Raw genomic sequence first — 18,395 nt, 5'->3', positions numbered from 1 at the left:
CTCTGACTACTACTACTACCTCCTCAGTGTCTCTTTTCTCCTCCTTCCCTCTGCATACCTTCCCTGCAGCAACTCCCATTCCATCTGCTGTAATGTAAGCATTAACTGTTTAATTGCTGATTAGGAAAATCTCATCACGTGGGCTTTGGAACCATACTGGAGTGGGAATAGAGGAGTGGGAGGCAGAGGAAGAAGTGTGAGTTCCCAGTTCTCTATCACAGGCTGACCTGGGAGGGTATTAGTCATTCCTGATGCCATGAGGGTGCTTAATGTCTCTTCAATCTAATGGGTAGAACTGGTGAATGGGTTTTTGATGTAACTGAGTCCTAGTCATCTTTTGCTGCTGAACTTGCTATTTGACCTTGAGCGAGTTAGGCCTGGCCTTTCATCCCTTAAGTGGATAGAGGGCAAGAACTATAGCTAAGTGCTTTGAGATTCTTGAATGCAGAAAACATACTCGTGCAAAGGACTAGCTGCTTTTCCTGCATAATAAAATACTGTGGGGTTTTGGAATTTTTTTCTTTTGTTTCTCCACCAAGTTGTATAGAGTGAGATGAGGAGATCGGCAGTTCTCCAAGCAGTGAAAACCCTTTTAGCTCTATGTTTCCAAGCAGCCATATGGGGGCTTTTACCCAACTGACTTACTTCCTTGTGTGATGCAAATTCAGCTGGTGTCCCCCTTCTCTCCCCCTGGCATCAGCTATTCTAAGCATTCTCGTGTTATCAGCATTTCAGCACCACTTTGCACTTGCAGTACCTAGTTGCCACAGTCAGCCGTAGTCTGTAGTGTAATTCTTGTGAAAATTCAGCAGAGTCCTGGGGGACTATGGGCTATGGAGGAGAGAAGGTGTGCAGGTGGTCTCTGCCTCGAGGACTTTTTGTGGCTAGTCATAACTGCCAGTTTCTCACTTGGTTTTGCAGGACCCTCAAAGTTGAGTTGGAGATGGGAATTGGACCTTTTCCTTTCTGTCATGAAAGAGAAAGGACTGAAATATTTTGATAGTTGGAGAACTAATGAAATCGCCATTGTAAAAAACCAAGAAAATGGTATTCTTGGCAATTAGCAAGGGAAAGCATTCTAGTCAGACTGAAACTATCTTCTCATTTGTATGGGGAGTTTATTGTTAGCAGATGTTTAATTTCCATAAGCAATTAATATTTTGGAAAGCTTAAAAATTATTTATATACATGTAAAAAACCCCTTGTATTTGACTTCAATCAGGGGTAAGCACTCACACAATGCCTCCTCAAAGACCCCACAAAGACCAGAACTGGCATTCTTGATACTTTCAAAGAACAGATGGGTCTAGGTGTAGGACAGCACAGAGAAGAGGGTAAGTGTATACGTGGGCAGGGAATGGAAAGAAAGGAAAATACACCTTTGAGGAGAGGGACAAAAAATGCCAATATACTTCTCACATTGTGTGCCTTCATCACAAACAACCCCTGCCTCCTATCCCCCAGCCCCACCCAAAAAATCCCCAATTCCATTTAGAAAACATCCTTGCAGATCATGTGGCAGCTGGCAAAGGCTGCTAGCCCTTCTGCCAAAGACAGCTTAGACTCCTGAAACAAAGCAAACTGGGTTGAAATTCTAGGCATTAAAAAACTAAAGCAGCTGCCTCCCTGACATCCTGGGTTGGACTCTGATTTCGGTTTCGCTTCTGCTAGATCTTAGTAATATCATTGCAAAGGTGTTACTGAAATAAGAATTGGGTCTGCTAATCTTGACATGGGGTCACCCATTGGTAATCCATTCGTTATCTCTGTTACGTTTGTGGGAGCACGCATACCCACTCCCTTTAGACTACAGTAATTTATTTGGCTTATTTTATGTCTGATGGTCACTTGAAACTGTACCTCTTGCTTGTCAGCAGCTGTAGTTGTTTTGCTAAGTGACTATCTAAAGTGAGACTTCCTTGTGCAAATGTGTATTTTAGATGCTGTCACCAGAAATCCAGTGGTTCTCCTCTCTCCCTACCCCTCCCGTCCCCTTCAGCTGTTTAGATTTCAGGACATGTGGCTTAAATGAACGTATGCTTGGAGTTTGCAAAATGGCTTGGATGACAGGAGAAATTGGATCACACAATGAGAGTTCAGAACCCAGGACCAATTGGTACAACAGGAGTCTGCAACTCCCTTACGCTCATTATTGTCTCGGCATAACATCTAGCAATGCGCGTTTCTTGCGTCCCCCTCTGAAAAATGGTAATGCAACTGAAACGAGCAGGCGGAGGAATGTCACCACCTCTCTTTGAGTGGCTGGGCTGTCAGCCTTTGCTTTCTGTGGTACCCCCAAGGGCTGTGGGTATCGGGGTGGAGAAGGGCCTGCACACCTTATTGTGCCTTCTTGCTTACGCTGGAGAATCTCCAGCTTATCCTGCCAGCGCAGTGACTGCATGTGGAGGAGGGGGAGAGGTTGTGTTGCAACCTCTGAGAAAATTAGTTGTCTCTATTTTATCTTTTGCAGCTGCAGCACTTTTTTTTTTTTCCCCTCATCACTCCCCCCCCTCCATGCAAGTGGTATGTCTGAACCATATCCTTCAAAACCAGTTTTCTAAGCAGATTAGATGGGTAGCAGAGACAGCTATGCAATCAGGCAAAAATGTGCACTCAAGCCTTCATTTCGTGCAGTGGCCAGAGCAGTAAGTGTCTACCACCTGGATTATTTTTTTTTCTTCATTCTCTCCCTTTCCTGTCATTCTGCCGTGCTGTGGTCTGTTGCTGTTGCAGACTGAAACAAAATGCTTGTTCTTGTCCTTAATTATATCAAAAATAGGGAGGGGAAGGAAGTTGGGTTCCATGCTAATACTCATTAACATGAAACATAAAGCATGCTCCCTGGCTGGCATGCTTCACCATGCAAAGTGACATTTGCTCCCTGTGAGCGTGTTGAAGGGTAATCTGGGGATTACCCTCAGGTCCTCTAATACCAAACCTCCCCTGACTGGTCTGGAAAACCAGTGTCTAGGTTTACTGCTCCTCTGAATTCAGTATACTCTCCTGGACTGCCACTACATATGAATTTGGTCTCTTGCAGCCCCATATCTTTCAGTGCTCCCTATCAGCCTTGTTGCATGCTAGGAATCTGACAATAATGGTCTTCACCTGCTTTGAGATATCATGAGAACTCTTAAGCATCGGTGTTGGTTTCATGTTTAGTCTCTTATAAGACAACGAGCTGAATTTAGGATTAAGCTCTTCAGACAAGTTTGGAAACCTTATGGCTTGTTCAGTGTGGGTGGAAAATGGGGATAGGTTAGTGGGCTGAGTGGCAGACCTGAGGAAAAGAGAGTTGAGTAAACTCTGGCTTTCTTCCAAGAGAGGAAACGAAGCAAAGTGTCCCAGAAGCCATTTGTTGCCTCTTTGGAGGAGAGGAAGGAGCCTAGAGCAAGGTGATCCAGAAATGCTTTTTACTGTGAGTCTGGAGAAACACAGTGGATAAGAGAAGGAGCGAGAGAACTCATATGGTAAAACTAGAAAAGTTGGGGATTGCCGTTTGGGGGAAGAAGAGAGAAGGAGAGAAAATAAACCTTTTATTTCCCATATAAGGTATGGAGAAAGAGAGAAAAGACAAACGAATCTGAAGACTTTTGCGCACTTTATGGGGTAAGAAATAAGCTACTAGAAGCCCAGACAAGCAGTTATACTTGAAATATTGATAGAAGCCTGTGCTTTAACATGTTGGCATGATGCACTTGATTGTCTTCTGCTGATCCCTCAAAAGTAAAGAATTACTTTGAGAAGAGGAAAAAAATTGCAAACAAAAGAAAGACTCAATCTTACTGGTATAAAGGGGGTGAAAAGTGGGTGGAAAGCTGGTTGGATGTGTCAACCACAAGTGGTGAGATATGATCATAAAGAAGTCAGGTTTTAAAACACAAGGAAATCATGCAGAGATATTTTTCACACCGACTTGTAAACAATGTCTTTGGGTGTGCAGCATTGCCAAATTTACCCTTGTTACGGGGCAACTTACAGTAAGTTCCCTCCAAAGCCATATGCCCTCTGTTTGAATTACTTAGAGGAAAGGTTTGTCTCCTTATTCCCCTTCTATTAGGTGTGACAGATTAATGTCTTTGAGGGCAGATCACTGTTAGGCTAAATCTTTCTCTGGTTATGATTCCTTATAACTATAAAACAGTCACAAGGTTATGGGGTTTAAAAAGAGAGGTTTATTGCAGTTTCCAACACTGAAACTACAAGCTGAGTGTCTCTCCTTTTTTTTTTTTTTTTCTAAAGTAAATCAAAACCATACATGCACATGCACTCTACCTTCTCTCAGATACACAGACATAGGGGTAAGAACACATGCTACGAGAGAAGCATTATAGAGTCCACAGGAAAATCACTAAAATAGCTTTCTGTGAATATATACTGATCTTCCCACTGAGTCCTCTCCACTTGTTTTAAGAGCTGTTTTGTTGAGCACGAGTTGGTGACACCTCTAATGTTTGGGGCAGAACCTGGAGCCTTCAGCAACTCTACCAGCACTTGTTTCTACCCAACTATTTTAACAGCCGTGTCTGTGCCTTGGCTAGAAGCAGCAAGTGATCGACCATTCAGACTTCTGTTGCAAAACCTCTACTCCAACACTTGTCAGACTCTCTCTAGTCATTATACTTGGTTGATGAACTCAATCCTACAGTCCTTGGGTCACAACAGGGGCTATGGAGGAGGCAGAGACATGCTGATATTGCTATAATTTATGTTGCCTGCTGGGGAAATTTCTATAAGTGAGCTTCATTGACTGGATTATTTTTAAGACTGTTTGCAAGAATGCTGCTGTGGTCAGTAGGAGCCTAATTTGAGTTTTTCTTTGTAGTGGATTTTTCAGAGAAAAATACAGTTTCTTTAAAATAGAACTTTTTTTTAAAAAAAAAAAAGCCAAATTCTAGATTTCTGATCACCTGTAAAATTAATAAACTAGCATTTTACCAGAAATATTACATTGAACTGTCTATACTACCTGAATGGGAATACCTTCGCGCTTTTTTTTTTTCTTTTCCTCTTTAACTGGTCTGAAAGGCTTTACTCAGAATTGGTTCAAAACATGGTGTTGGATTCCAGGTAGTCCTTGGCTGCTCAGAGAGCTGTTGTCTGATGTACATGTCCTCTTCTGCCAGACTCCAAGGGCCTTGGACTTCCCATATGGCATTACAGCTCTCCCGCAGAGTGTGCTGTGCCACAGGACACCTTGGTGTGTGCTATGGGAACTGCCTTCCAGCCAGGGAGTCTGACCCAGAAGTGTGACCAGGGTTATCAGGCTGCCAAACTGCAGGAGTTGAGGCAATGCAACATTGTGGGAATAAAAGCAGTTCAATAGTGTACTGACTCAGAACAAAATTTCTCGGGTCAGGTCACCAAACCAAAATGAACCAACTTTGGTTTCAGTAATGTAAAAATATTCCATTTCAAATGACACAAAATGCACTGGTGCTCACAAATAGGTTTCTCTTTTTTTTTTTTTTTTTTTTTTTAAACTTGTGAACTTCCGTTCTACAAAGAGTCTCTAATTTCAGGTTTTTTCCCTGAATTGGGATGAGAGCGAATGTTGAAATACTGGAATTTCTTCCTTTCTGGGGAGGAGGCAGCTGATAAGTATGAGCAACCAGTTTCAGGGTTAGGACAGCTGACTCTGAAGACCTGTACACTGGAGCAGGGGTTGGTGAGGCAGATAGGTGATGAAGGGGACGGGAACAGGAGGCAGGAATGATAAGCAGCAATGAGGGCTAGAACAGAAGAGTAAGGAGGAGAGAGCAGAAGTTTTAACTTGGCTCCCTGGGCTGTAGGAACAGCTACATTTTTGTGCTGTGTTATGCTGTTGGCTGCGCCTAGCTCAGCACCTTCTGTTTTGCTGAGTGACTGGCGGACATGCAAGCTGGTGCCACACTGAGAGCTCCTGTCAGAGAGCTTGAAGCACTTCATAGAGAGGGCAAGAGCTGAGTGAGGTGGAGCTGGAGGTTCACACCAGTGCACAACTAGGCAGTGCTGTGTGGTTTCACTTCTGCTCACCGAGCAGTTGAGTCCTTCCGTGCTAATTGAAGAGGGGTTAATGCAGGACCAAAAGATGAGCATTTCTCAGTTCCCATCCAGGCTCTGAGCAGGGTGCTGCAGCCCTTGCAAGTTAGAGAGTCTCTTTGCCACTAAGTCTTTTTCTGCAAAGTTGAAAGAACAGAAATACTCTTTTCTGGTGTAACCGGGCAAAAGCACTAGTGACTGTACCTAACACACTGCAGAGTGTTTATTACGCTGACGCTTTTATTATTTAAGAAGTTTCTTAACTTTTTCTTTAAATATACCAAATTGATACACTCCATCCATCAGCAATGCCCTCCAGGAATGAGTAGCTAATTAGAGAGCAGGACTTGTGAAAAGACAAACCTGGGTTATGCACAGAACAGGTTTCTCCAGTATTTATTGCCTACGTTACTGGCCAAGCTTCCTTGTAAGTAATAGTCAAATAATCGGCCTGGGTCCTTTTGTGAATGGTATGAGTCTGTGTGGTCCTCCTTTGTTAGAGCAGCTCATGGTTTCTGAAAGCTTCTGCACCCCCTGTTCTGAACAGCAGAGCCTGGTGGCACCAGCTGCTTCTGCCTGGAACAAACATTTGCATGTGACATTAAAAAAAAAAAAAGCCAATTTCAAAATGTATTTGCTTTTCCTTATCCCCTCATTTTTCAGCCCTTCTTAAAACTCTGGAAATATTTAAAAGATATATTTAGCTTTTGCTACGAGCATCTCTTAAACAAATAAAACTTGAAGAGGAAAGAGAAATCTTTCCTTCAGAAATGAAACAGCAGCCAGTGTTTGGAAATATTTTAACAATAGACCATATGGGAGTCCCAAACTATTAAGCTTTATTATTCAGAAGGCGGAAAATGTGGTTTGATATTCAATTGATATACAGCATAAATGAGAGCCGCAAACTCGTCTCCCTTGAGCTGGGATTCAGATGTTCTCTTGAATATAATAACTAACACTTTGGCCCAGTTCCACAGAATGCATCCAGCCTGCTGATCACAAGCCAAGAAACTGTAGAGGTTTTTTTTCCTTCCCGTCTCTTCTCCAAAGTACTTTCCTCTCCTGCCAGCGTGAGCTTTTGGCCTGAATATAAATCTCCTGATATTAGATGCGTATAGAAAATGGGGAGGATGCTAATAGCGCGCAGCAGTAGAGCTGTGTGTGTGTTTGTTTTTGTTCTGCTTTAATGATAAGGTTTTCCCTCTGTGATGTGCTGTCAGGGGATTATGTTGGCCATCCTAGGTGGGAGCTTCTTTGTTCCTGTTTCACTGTTCCTTAGTGCTGTGGGAGCAGGTGAACATCTTCTGGGGTTACTGTGAAGTGGTGCCAGAGACCATGAGAGTGTGGAATTTGTTGGAGAGAGAGACTGGAAGTGGTTTCAGTTTCTTCTTCTTTTTTTTTTTTTCCTTTTTCCTCCCCTTCTGATTTGACTTGCATATATTTATAATTGCCCTTTCTATCATGTCTCTCTTAACTTTCTCTCCTACGGGGAAAAGAACCCATAAAAGTTGCTTATAAAATATTACATACATGTGCTAAGGTTGCCTATATGCAAAGGGAGACTGATGGTTACACAGATACTGTGATCAAGTAATGGCAGGCTGGATCACCTGCTATTTTTTGACACGGGATCCCCGATTCACTCTGTATACGGGATGGACCAGCTTCGTCAGTGTGAATGTGGGAGGTGTGGTACAAACAAGGAGTTGCAGGGACACAAGAAATGGTCTTGCAGGTCTGGCAGTTGAACGCTGCCCTGAAATACTGAGTTCTGTGTCTGTCTTTGTCAGAGAGCTGAGCTCCTTTGAGATGCCAGTATCGTCCTTGGAAATGGCTGACCTATGTCCACTGAACCTTTCTGCCCTGTGCCCCTCCCCAGAACCCGACTGCCTGGGCACAGACCTCAGGCATGGAATATCATGCAGGCGGTGATGTTTAACAGTCAGCTATGCCAAATCGAGTCATACTCTAACAGCCTAAAAGCAACCTTAACAGAGTGTGTCTTGATTCTGTTCCCTCCCTATAATGCATGCAACATGAGATGGCTTTGTATATATTTTAAGTTGTAGGTGTTCAAGATTTTTCTTGGATTTTTGGGCTGCAGGACTTGACAAGTATCTATAACTCTCCCCCCAGTTTTGTGACAGACATCCTCAGCTATGTTGGGTCCTATCTTTTCTAGCCTCTCAGAATCTGAAATCAACCTAAGAACCTTCTCTATGGTCTGTGATTTCCCCTGAGTAGCTAGAAGACTCCAGCATTAAGCTATCTGGCATTTTTCTCTGTAAGTGTGATTAGCCCAAGGAAAAGACTTTCACTTTACGTTTAAGTCCAGGAATGCCTGTAATACAGAACACTGTACAGAATATAAATTATGCACTCTGAATGTGAAGTTCAGTTTTGGCTTCTGCCTTTCCTCCATTTCTCTTTTCAGTTGTTCATGATAGCTGAAATTTTCCATGTTTTTGTCTCAACCCACACACAAATTTTTTCCTTTGGGGAAAACTGGAGCAAAATCAATTTTAGTGCAATTTTTCAAGCCTCTTTGACTTGCACCTACATCTGTTTGGTGTGGGGGAGTGGAATTTTATCATAAAACGTTTGATTTATTTAATGTATTCAATAAGCATCCAAGATGTGCCAGGTACTTTCTCAGCCCTTTTTGGATGAGAAATCTTGCAAGCTAAGAACTTAATAAACAAAGAAGCTACAGAACTCAAAATTTCCCTGCTGTTAAGGTCTCCATATATCTAAGGAATAAACCACGTTTCAACAAAGCAGATCCAGAGACAAAATGTCACATGCAGTACTGCTGACATCTAACATTATAAGAACAACTATTTTTTTTACATATTTCTTGATCCTGTTATCTGCCTGACTTACAATAAACTCAGCTGAGATGTGTCCACTCAGCAGCTCTACTTTCATTGCGACTATGAGTCAATTTTTATTGATGACGCCATTGCTATGATTGTATGACGCTGTACTAAGGGCTCATCTGAACAGGGTCATTGATTCAGACCAAGGTAAGTTACAAATCTGAGCAGAAGACCTATTCCCAATTAACTTAATCATCCTAACAAAGAGGTGATTTGGAATAGTTAATAAGGAATAGCTGTTCTGGAATAATCCCTTTTTAAGACAAACCCTTACTCTTTCTGTAATTGCATTCTAGGAAGCTATTCTGTACTGAATCAGCATGGGATAGAGTGCCTAGAAGACGTTCAGACCAAGCACAGCTAGCGGTGAGTGGGGCAATATACACCGGGATGCCCTATTGCAACTATTATGAGTGAGCAGAAGAATAGCAAAATTGGTTTCCTGTGCTTCTCTCTAGAAGGCAACTGAAACTATTATACTAAAATAACTGTACAAAGGCCTCTCTCTTAGCAGGGATGAAGTATGAGCTGCCTGTTACTGTCTGAACATTAACCCCGTGTTACGGACAGAATGCATGTTTCAACTCATAACTGATTATGATTTGATTAAATGTTGGGGTGTGGAAAGGACCTGTGTGCTTTTTTTCAATGTGTATATTTACATTATTATGTGGGGAGCAATTGATTTATCAAACCCATCTGATTATTCAATAGTGGGGAAAGACAATTGGTTGGAGGAAAACTTGTATTGTTTCTAAGGTAGACAGAAAATTAGTTTAAAAGAAATTTGCACAATCTCTTTTTTGAGAAGAACCTACACTAACAAACTAAGCAAATAAAGGAAAAGCCAATAATTTATAATGCCATGACAATTTTTCTGCAGCATAAAATTTTGTGCTTGACATTGTCAAGGAGGATGGCTGGAGTAGAGGTGGTGTTCTTGTGCTTTAATGCATTGTAGCTGTGATATAGTTGCTGTTAATTTGTAGTTCTCCTGACTTTTGGAATTCATCCTTTCCCTTAAAAGGGAAGATGGCAGCCTGGAGTGGAGAAGCTCCAACTGCAGCCCTTTGGTTGTTAATCCACCCTGACTTTCTTAAGCCTCCTACTTAAATCATTATCTTAATGAATCACCATTGCTGCTATCTTCAGTGCTACACAGGAACATGCAAATTTTCAACAGCCTGGGGGAAAGACCTTTTTGTCTGTAAAGTGCTCTGATACTTGCATTTAGATGTTGCCATGATAGGTACCTTGGATACTACTTTCTGCCTAACCCCATGGATAGATCATGGGCTATAGTGTATCACCAGCGTATGCCTGCTGGGCAGCTCTTGGGGCTTGCCCCTGAGAGGAGATGGAGGTGATTCTGCTACTGACTGTAGGAAGCAGCTTTAGCTCAAGCGTTTGAAGCCAGATTGCTGTGCAGGTTTGTCATTCATCTAACTGCCTGTTGGCTATGCTTTTCTTTAGTTGCAAAATGACAAGGAGTTAAAGGAGTGAGGATGGGGGTCCCCCCTCAGCTCTGCAGATGCCATTGTGACTTTGGGGCAAGTTTCTTCATCTCTTCACTTGGCTATTTCCACAGCACAAAGAAATATGCCATGCAAATGTTAATGTATCAACTACATTGTCTCCCAAGTAGGTATCAAGAAATTTGACACAGCAGGAAAATTACCAGCTTGCTAGAAAATCTTAAAAACATTTGTTTGAGGAAAACCTGAACATAGTGAAGCCACAGAAAAGTATGTCCAAGACTTTCAACATTATGCTGTCCATATTGTTCCTTGAAGAGTCAGCTTGGCTAGACATTGAGCTCTGCCTGCTTTCAGCTCTCCCAGATGATCACTTCAGAAATGTTTACTTGTAGATGGTGGGTCTGGAGAGCGAGCCATGTATAGCTGTTTCATATGGCAAATCTTTGTGGTTATTTGCAATATGCATTGAAAGATTTGATTCCTTTATTCATTAAACCAAGAACTGAGGAAGCTGTTTTATGCAAATGTCCTAGATGGTAAGAAGTACTCTTCTCAAATTGCAAAGTAAATTCACCCATTGTCCCCTTTATATGGCTTAGAAGAAGAGCCCATTCCCTTACTATGGGTAACTTTTCCTCACCAGTAATAGTTCTGCTTCTGGAACAATGGCAAAGATACCACATGAACAGAGATCCTCTACTCTCAACTGGGAGAGGACCATATTAACAGAACTGAGCTTAAATGCATTTTCTGCAATAACCTTATCAATTGTCAAGTCCTGCTTGGGACAGTTATGCCCAGAAGAGGCCAGAACATCTATTTCAAGGAGGGCATCCTCATTCTTCTCAGCTAAATCTTCTCTGAAACCCACTGAGCTGGAACTAGATGTTTCTAGACTGAGAAGAAATGCAGTTTCTTGGCTCATACTGAAGCTAAGTAACATGTTCTCAATTGGTTACCAAAGAAAGGGAATGTGACCCAAACAGGACATGCTGACTCTTTGCAGCTCAAGGCCTGGACAGGAGTCCAGTGTGAGGCAGAAGATACTGCTTCCTTACCCATCTGTGCACACCTTCCCGGACAGCAGCAAGTAGCTAGCCCTGTGACTCAAACTTTTTTTCCTGCCTAGTGTAGCTCTGAATAGCCTGCCACTTTCTTGTAACAGTGTTTAAGACACTTTCTGTAAACTGCTTTACAAAGATAATTTTTCTGTTCATTGTGAGCAGCGTGTTGTGTTTTCTGTATTGAAGCTCCTGGCTGGTTCTGATCCCTTGCTGGATGGCAGCATCTTATAATACAGGGGGACATTAACTGGGGAGGCCATCTATTACATACAGCACTTCAAGAGCAGTCAGAGTAGGGATTTCAAAAGAAATACCAGAAGTGATTTTTATATGTGTGTGCATAAATAAGTGGGGTGTGGGTATATATATTTTGCGTGTATATTTCAAAAGGGAAAATTGAGGTGACTAACATTTGAGGCTGAGTGCAAAACTTAAATGCAACTTTTTCTCATTCCAGTCTTGGAAAGTAAGGTGATGGGTGTGGGCAGGTCTCTGGCTGACTTTCTGAATTCCCTTTATGTCAGAGCTCCAGCAAGGGATTTGGTGGAATTTCTCATTCTATTGAGTAAAAGCGATGTTCTATCCCACATTAGTTTCCTTAGGAAACAGAAGGAAAGGGACTCCTCCTCAGCACTTCCAATCATAGAATTGTTTAGGTTGGAAAAGACCTTTAAGATCATCAACCATTAACCTAGCGCTGTCACTAAACCATGTCCCCAAGCACCACGTCTACATGTCTTTTAAATACCTCCAGGGATGGTGACTCAACCACTTCCCTGGGCAGCCTGTTCCATTGCTTGATAACCCTTTTGGTGAAGAAATTTTTCCTAATATCCAATCTAATCCTCCCCTGGTGCAACTTGAGGCCATTTCCTCTCGTCCTATCACGTGGGAGAAGAGACCAACACCCACCTGGCTACAACCTCCTTTCAAGTAGTTGTAGGGCACAATAAGGTCTCCCCTCAGCCTCCTTTTCTCCAGACTAAACAATTCCACTTCCCTTGGACTTGCTCTCTAGCCCCTTCTAGCACCCTTCTTTGGACACGTTCCAGCACCTCAATGTCTTTGATTCAGTGAGCAGCCTGAAACTGAACATGGTACTTGAGGTGTGGCCTTACCAGTGCTGAGTACAGGGGGGATGATCACTTCCCTAGTCCTGCTGGCCACACTATTTCTGATAATTAACACACCCAGTGTTATTTTTGCAGGCACTGTATGCAAAATGTTCAGAAAATGAGATATCCAGAAGGACGGTTTAGATTTCAATATACTGAATTGACTTACGTTATTCACCTAGCTTTTGCATGCTATCTTATGCTCGTGGGTAGTAGTAGAGTTTTGTTGATGTACAAAGGTTGTTATTTCTATAGTTTGCTAATTCAAATTCAGATGTTTGTAACTATGGAAGTAAAATGTGTCTGTGCTACTATTTTGTTAAGCTGTCTTGAGCTACTTTTGTTAACTGCATGTTCACAGGAGTCTGTGCTCAAATTACCTGCTCAGTTTTCTGGTCAAGTATGCTGAGATGCAGTGTTTCAGCTCATAACTTTATGGTTTGTGTTATTTTTCTCATGGTGTGTTACAAGTTCTTGCCAGAAATTCTGAAATTGGGGTCAAACAAAAACTGCTCTGATGTTTCTCCCAGCATTTGCTAATTTGGCAGTATTTGAGCTGCTGCTAAGAAGCATAGAGAAACTGCAGCTGAGCACTGTGACTGACAATGCTGTTATGAACAAGTGATGCACATAGCATTACACGGGTAGATGGATTTTAATCTGCAAGCATATCTATCATTAATTTTAAGGGCTTTTGGAACTATGGTAGCTCAACTAAGAGAGGGGAGATAAGCCAAGCAATTATGTGGAGCAGCTATATTTGGTGAAGCGCGTCTCTTGGGATAGCAGGGGCTCGTGAGGCAGGGTAGTGAATCGTGCATCACAGTGCCAACCCTGATCCTTCAGGACAGTCATTCATTATATGGGGACGCCCGGGAGATTTCTTAAGACTGGGATATTCACTGGCATAAGCTTAAGAAAGTTTTCTTGGTTGGTCAGTATAGATTTTAATGTAACAATGCCTCTCCTGGCTTGTTGGGGAGAACCATGTACTTTATGCTTCTCTGGTTTGTGGGTGTACAGGTGAAAGAACGTAGCTGTGAGCTTTGAGCAGCTGCAAACTGCCATGCTTTTGGGAAGACTGGGTGGGGGGAATGGCAGGGATTTGAAAGCTATGAGTTCGACTGGCTTGAATTGGGTAAAAAAAAAAAAAATAAAAATTGAGAGATCTGTGGCAGCAGTTGCTGAGAGATGAAAAATTTCACCTGTCACCTCAGCAGACTACTTAAGACCACTATCTGAAATGAGTGCCCAAAAAATTCTTGCAGAGAGACTAATGGCTGACTGGGAGGAAATGCTACACTCCCCGAAGAATCAACAAACTCTCTGGATGTTTAACCAAGCTGGTAAACCAAACAGAAACCATCAGTGTGCTGCTGTGTAAATTCATGGTGTGCCAGTATCTTAAACACCATGCAGTTCTGATTACAACCTCTCAAAGGTAGTGGAGGGCTAGGGAAGGTCCAGAGAAGACCATCAAAGGTGGGTCTCAAGTCAGTCAATGTGATTTTTCTCTTTGCCATAGAGAAGAGATGACTTATTACAGACATTGCAGATATTTTACACTGTCATGAATGGGGTGGGGAAGGGGAGTAGGGAGTGATTCTTCACGGTTCTTTAGTGTTAACTAAATTGATTCAAAGCAGGCAAAGAAGAGGCACTCTGTCAAGCAGCAGTTACCGTGTGAAACTCATTGCCAAAGGGGGTTATGGATAGCAGAAGTCTAAACAGATTGAAAAATCGATGAAGGACAGATAAGTTCTTATTAAAAGTGATGGCCTGGATGCAACCTCTGGATCAGGAGATCTTTAACAATTGCACAGGGTATAAGAAGGAAAAGACTGCCTGTATTCTATTTCACTGCCGCCTTTTTTTTTTTTTCTCCACTCCTCACACCACCCCCCCCCCGCAATTTTTTTTTTTTTTTGGGCCCTATTCTGGCTGCTCCTGAAGAACAGAGAGCAAGCTACATCTTTGCTCTTACAATATGGCTATTTTTATAGTTCAAAACTAGAAAGGAAACTAGCTACACTGCAGTGCGGGGAACTACTTTTGCCTTGCAGCCCACAAGTAACGCAAAGCCCATTGAAATGAAGAGAATTAGGAGCCAAATGCCTCCTAATACCTTAAAAATGTGTGTGATATAAAATGCCTCTCTAGCCTGCTTTCTTCGTTAAATTTCTGACTTAATAAAAAGCTGAGCTTGTTAACAAAGCTATGAGTCACTACAATGCTTCTAGTTATTTTTCTTACTTTCTGTGTTTGGTGCTACAGTCAGTCGAGTTGCCTGATAATGCACCTAATGAGCTGGCTTAAGTATTTTAACTTGAGTAGTGGTGACACCTTAGACTGGAAGCTGAGGATAGCTGTCCTCCGAAAAAAGGACTGTGAAGCATGACAGAAGTGAGTTGGGGAGGAGGCAAGATACTAAAATCTCTTGTATATGCATAAAAGCAGGAGAGTCTAATACAGAGCAGGGTTTATAGTTGTGACTGTAGTGGCAACAGTCAGTTGGTATTTGGGAGGTGAAAAAATCAGTTTTACGTTTTGCTAGATGACTGTACTGTAATACAGCAGTGCCTCCTGGCAGGGAAAGCAATGTAATGTAAAGCAATACAGTGTGGAAGAGCAGTTGGAGAGCTGTCAGAAGCTGAGTAGCTTGGAATGCTTCCACGTGAACCTGGGAGGAAGCAAGCTCGCTGCAGCGTGGCATTCCCCTGCCCTGAGGAGGAGTACAGACTGCAGCACAACTGTGAATAACGCACCTTACAAACCACGCAGCACAGCGCTCTGGAGGAGGGCTGCAAGACACTTTTCTAGGCAAAATGGTGAAAGTTTGTTTCTTCTCTTGGGAGATTTCTCTTCCAGCTCACAGTGCCCTTCTGAGTTCACATGCCAGGCAGTCCTGGGGCAAATGAATTTGTACCTGTCAGCTGTCATTGCCTGGCACACCTGAGTACTCAAGGGCACAAGGCTGCCAAAGGAGTAGCAAAAGGCTGGAGGTCTCTAAAGCGCAGGCTGCAGGAAAACTGCTGGGGCTGATCTGATTGGGCAAACAAGGACGTAATGGCTCATATTTTTTTAACAGTTTGTATTTCCAGAGGGCTTTGGTGCATGGCATTGGCTTTTATTCCAATTTTTTGATGTTGGATGTACTTAGCAATCTTACTTGTGGTTTTTAACCCTCCCCCTTCTTCCTGCCCCCAGCATTTTCCTTCCCTTCAAATCCTCTGCCTCACTCTGCGTTGCTACTATAAATTGCTTAGGATGATGAGTCCTGCTTCTTACTTGGAGCCTCTGGATGCTATTAACAAGTAATTGCTGGAAAAGCTTGTTTAAACATCAAAACCCTACATTATTTTTTTAAATTGCCCTTTGAGGTGGCTGAAATGCTACTGAAAGATTACTTTCCTTTAATACTGGACAAGGAACTCTATTAGGTAAGGAAAATAGTGTTCTTACTAGATGATTTCTCAGGTATCAAGTCACCTTCCTTTTAAAGAAGGGATGTGTAGTTCTACTCCCCCTGCTTGCTTCTCCCCCCGTGCCAGCAAAACTGATGTTTACAGCAAGGAGCAAAGAGGTTTTATTGGCTCTATCCCTTCGACACATCCAGACTTTCTTTTTTCAATAACCTGTAAGAATGTAGTGATTCATTCTGCATGTTTGCTAACTAGCTACAACTTCAAATCCATCAATATGGGTAAATTATCCAGGGAGATTCTCTCAATGCTCAAGTTACATATATGAGGGTTGTCCAGCGTGATGTAGGACCAGGGCACTGTGTCTAATATGCTACTACTTTTCCTGTTGTAATCGCATCAGTCAGACTACTGGATGGTTAACCTGTGGTCATGGATGACCTTGAACAGGATCCTTCACCATTCAGAAACCAGTAGCTACGTGCATGATGCACCTCTCCAGGGTAAGACTGTTGTTAGATTGGCTGAAGCGTGACAGGTAATGTCACTGAGGTGTGTTCTGTCAGCGGCAATACGAGTCACCATTAGCTTACTAGTCAACCATTGGGTAATCAGGTGAAATTTGCACTTATTTAACATACTGAAAACTGTTAGGCAGACCTCCTCACAGGATGAGTGTCTCCTGACTTTAAGAACAAATGGTTCATTTTGCATTGACGTTCATGCAGCCACGGGGACACAGTAAATGTATTGACTTTTTATTCCTTTCTACTCCCATGTAAGTGTACACACATTATTACAAGAAAGCAGCATGTGAGCTCATAGCTGTACCTCATTGCTTAATGAAGCATTTGCTTTAAAGAAATGACATGGACCTTCTGTGGAGGCTGTAGAAGCAGTAGCTAGGCCGCCTAGGTCTGAGCCCCAGCAGGCAAAAGAAAAGACTTCATTTCAGGTTTCCTAAGCTTGACAGGCAGCCAGGTCTGTGCTAGCAATTAAGGTGTGAATTTTATGAAAGGAAGTGCTACCTTGGGGAGGAATAAACAAATAAGAAACTTAGTGCAGAAACAGTTTGAGAGATGTCATGGATTGTGAAGACAAACATGAATTTGGAAGTAGCATGAGAGGGTTTCATGAATACCTGTCTCTTCTGTACTTTTCACATAACATTGTGTCAGATCAGGTGAAGGTCTGTCTTCTACTGCCCTGCTATCTTCCTGATAGCAAATTAAGCTTTAGCTTTTTACATTTGGCACAGGTATTAAGAATTTTTTTTTTTGAAAAAAAGGTTTCTCTAATATAAATTGCTAAACAAAATGTGGACAGACACAATCACAGCCTCTCAGTACGTATGCCACTGAAAAGCACGCAGAATGCATATTTTAGGGAATTGATATGTACCTCTTGCTTTCATGGTGTGTGAGTGTTTCTCTTTCCCCATTGTTTACTTCAGTTTGTGTTTTGGTAGCCTTTATGTTAGGAAATTGTGGGATATCGAGCAAAAGTCAAGTAGATGTAGTGGCTAAAAGCTACTGAATTGAACAACTTTTTTAATACCTAGGAAGAAATACTTGCTTGAAATTGCAATAGCTGTCTTAAACAATTTTTATACATCTCAGTGAGTTTAGGTCTATCTGTATTCAGGCACTACTTGTCTTCTGCCAAAGGTGTAAGGAAAGATGAACGCTCAACTGCAGAAAGTCTGTCCCTAAGCATGAGGAACAAGAGTTCGTAAGAAAGTACTGGGCTTTTGATAGATGTAGCTGCTTTTGCAGGGAGACCTTGAGGCCGTTTTATGCCTTTTTTTTTTTTATTTAAGTTTGTTTCATGCAGTAAAGGATTTCAGTTGAGAAACTAATGAAAGCCTAAGAAACTTAGGATGCTTGTTTTCTTTTTCTAAGCTGGTGAATAAGAACTAGATATAATGGGAGGTAAGTATGTGGTAGCTCTAGATTTTGAAGGATAAGGCAGTGAGAATTCCATTTTAAATCATCAGCTATAGCTCACATTAATAAAGAGTTTGTTTTAAATGTTAAACATGTTTGGACTTAAATGTTTAGTATGCTTGATAAGAAAATGGATTCAGAAAATTCTCAATGGATGGTTACTTTCTGGATTTTCAGGCAGTATGATTCAAATGAGAAAAATAAAATGTCTAATAAAGGTCATGGCTGTTTATTAAAATAATAACAGGAAGAAAAATGTCAGCTGGATAAATACCTGTAAAATAGAATAAATGTTTCAACTGGAGATAGTGCAGCTTTCTGGTTAGCAAAAAATAGTACCAAATTGAGAGCAGACTATATTTAGTTGCAAATCAATATGGCTTAGTAGTTACTAGCCACTGATCATCCTTTATGGAAATAACTAGAGTGTGAATGTAAAATAAGATTAAATTTGGTAGTCTTAAATT

At 41.8% G+C, this 18,395-nt stretch overlaps 1 protein-coding gene across 3 annotated transcripts in view; it reads left to right on the top strand.

Annotated features, from left to right (window-relative positions):
- Positions 1-18,395, top strand: part of HIC2 (HIC ZBTB transcriptional repressor 2) — an 82,806-nt gene that overhangs the window by 32,017 nt on the left and 32,394 nt on the right. Inside the window, exon 2 of one of the 3 annotated variants that reach the window (XM_054843848.1) lies at positions 9,200-9,269. The exons of the other annotated variants lie outside the window; for them this stretch is intronic. The gene's annotated coding sequence lies outside the window, so the exon portion shown is untranslated. The remainder of the gene's footprint in view (positions 1-9,199; positions 9,270-18,395) is intronic. 3 annotated transcript variants of the gene reach the window in all.

The sequence above is a fragment of the Grus americana genome, chromosome 16 (genome assembly GCF_028858705.1).
Source record: "Grus americana isolate bGruAme1 chromosome 16, bGruAme1.mat, whole genome shotgun sequence".
Taxonomy (NCBI): Eukaryota; Metazoa; Chordata; class Aves; order Gruiformes; family Gruidae; genus Grus; species Grus americana.
This window is presented reverse-complemented; position numbering and strand designations above follow the sequence as displayed.